Genomic DNA, 2,500 nt, shown 5'->3' with positions numbered 1-2,500 from the left:
GCCGCCGTGACGTCGCGGCAAGCAGACAGCCGCGCAGCAGCTGCCAGCACCTTGGCACAAGCACGGCAAATGAATGCCACGCCCACGCCGCGGATAAGCAGCCCCAACGCGCCCGACGGCTTGGAGCGGGTCCCGAAGACGGTGGCCGGAATCGGGTCGTCGCCGGCCGGAAAACGGGTCATCGATGCCGGCAATACTTCGGGCCATGAGGCCCCCCACCTTAGTCCGAGTTTAGCAACAGCCCACATATCCCCCGCGGCAGGCCTATGGGCGCCAGGCCAGCGCGCCCCATGGCCAGTCAGGGGGCACCCCCCTAAAGAGCAATAAGTGTCATTGAAGCTCTGGCAGGGGGAGACACTACTAGGTCCCAGCTGTCACCCCCCCTCTAAAAAATTCATTTCTTGGTATTTTGAGCTGAAATTTTGCACAGAGGTTGGCAAAAATCCAATCCAACTTTATTAATTTTTCCAGAATTTTTCGAGGTCGGGAAGTATTTTTTTTTATTTTCCTACCATTAAAAATCGAGGAAATCGGAAAAAATAGGAACCGGCTCGGAATGACCCCAAATTCAGTGGGCAGCCTCATAAAAATATGGCTGATTTTACTGGATTGATTTCATGTGGAAAGCACGACGTTTTGTTGTAGGAATGCGGGAACCCCGGCGGCTCGCCTGCCGCGGCCAGCGACGTCGGGCTGGCCCCTGCAGCGCCTAGCCTCTCCCACGCGGGGGGCAGGCCAGAGCGCGGGGGGCCAGGGCCCGAAGGCAGCCCCCCCGCGGGCGAGAGAGCAAGCCAGCAGGGGCTGTCCGCGCGTCGCGCAGCGCGGCATGGCTGCGGGGGCCGCGCGCGCGCGCCCAAGCGCCCAAGGGCCCCCAAGGGCCCCAGGCCCTCAGGCCCCAGCGCCCCAGCGCCCAGCGCGGGCGGGCGCGCGCGCGCGTGTGGTCTTTGAGGGGCGCCGGCCTGGTGGCTCCCTAAAGAGCAATAAGTGTCATTGCAGCTCTGGCAGGGGGAGACACTACTAGGTCCCAGCTGTCACCCCCCCTCTAAAAAATTCATTTCTTGGTATTTTGAGCTGAAATTTTGCACAGAGGTTGGCAAAAATCCAATCCACCTTCATTAATTTTCCCAGAATTTTTCGAGGTCGGGAAGTATTTGTTTTAATTTTCCTACCATTAGAAATCGAGTAAATCCGCAAAACTAGGAACCGGCCCGGAATGACCCCAAATTCAGTGGGCAGCCTCATAAAAATATGGCTGATTTTACTGGATTGGTTTCATGTGGAAAGCACGACGTTTTCTTGTAGGAATGCGGGAACCCCGGCAGCTCGCCTGCCGCGGCCAGCGACGTCGGGGACGCTGGCCTGCGCTGTCGAGCCCGCGAGGGCTGTCTCCGCGGCAGGCCCCCCCTGAACGGGGCACGACAGGCCACCGCGCTGGCTCGTCCAGCGTCGACAGTCCCTCGTCCAGGTTTCAGATCGCGCCAAGTCGAACCCATGACCTGCTCAAGCCATCGTGCGCTGCCGAATTCGCATCTGCGTGTAGGCTGCCATTCCACGCGGCAGCCCCTGTTTTCGTCAGCGTGCCCCCCTGACGAATTTTCCTGCCTGGCCCAGTCCAGCGTCCAGCCCCTGTTCGTCGAAAAATCTGCGCTGCCGATTTTCCACGCGGCAGCCCCTCTTTTCGTCAGCGTGCCCCCCTGACGAATTTTCCTGCCTGGCCCGGCCAGTCCAGCCCCTGTTCGTCGAAAAATCTGCGCTGCCGATTTTCCACGCGGCAGCCCCTCTTTTCGTCAGCGTGCCCCCCTGACGAATTTTCCTGCCTGGCCCGGCCGGTCCAGCATCCAGCCCCTGTTCGTCGAAAAATCTGCGCTGCCGATTTTCCACGCGGCAGCCCCTGTTTTCCTCAGCGTGCCCCCCTGACGAATGTTCGTCGAAAAATCTGCGCTGCCGATTTTCCACGCGGCAGCCCCTCTTTTCGTCAGCGTGCCCCCCTGACGAATGTTCGTCGAAAAATCTGCGCTGCCGATTTTCCACGCGGCAGCCCCTCTTTTCGTCAGCGTGCCCCCTGACGAATTTTCCTGCCTGGCCCAGTCCAGCGTCCAGCCCCTGTTCGTCGAAAAATCTGCGCTGCCGATTTTCCACGCGGCAGCCCCTCTTTTCGTCAGCGTGCCCCCCTGACGAATTTTCCTGCCTGGCCCGGCCGGTCCAGCCCCTGTTCGTCGAAAAATCTGCGCTGCCGATTTTCCACTCCGCAGCCCCTGTTTTCGTCAGCGTGCCCCCCTGACGAATTTTCCTGCCTGGCCCGGCCAGTCCAGCGCCCAGCCCCTGTTCGTCGAAAAATCTGCGCTGCCGATTTTCCCCGACGAACCTGCAGCTGCACAAATCCGCGCTGCCACTGCCCCATTGTCTGGACCAACAGTCTTTTCCATCAAGCCCTGGACTATAAATCGTCCAGACTCATCGCCAGCACCCGCTGCCGATTCTGCCGACTTTGCCGATTTCG

Source organism: Populus nigra, chromosome 2 (assembly GCF_951802175.1).
Source record: "Populus nigra chromosome 2, ddPopNigr1.1, whole genome shotgun sequence".
NCBI classification, from domain to species: domain Eukaryota; kingdom Viridiplantae; phylum Streptophyta; class Magnoliopsida; order Malpighiales; family Salicaceae; genus Populus; species Populus nigra.
Note: the sequence above shows the minus strand (reverse complement) of the source record.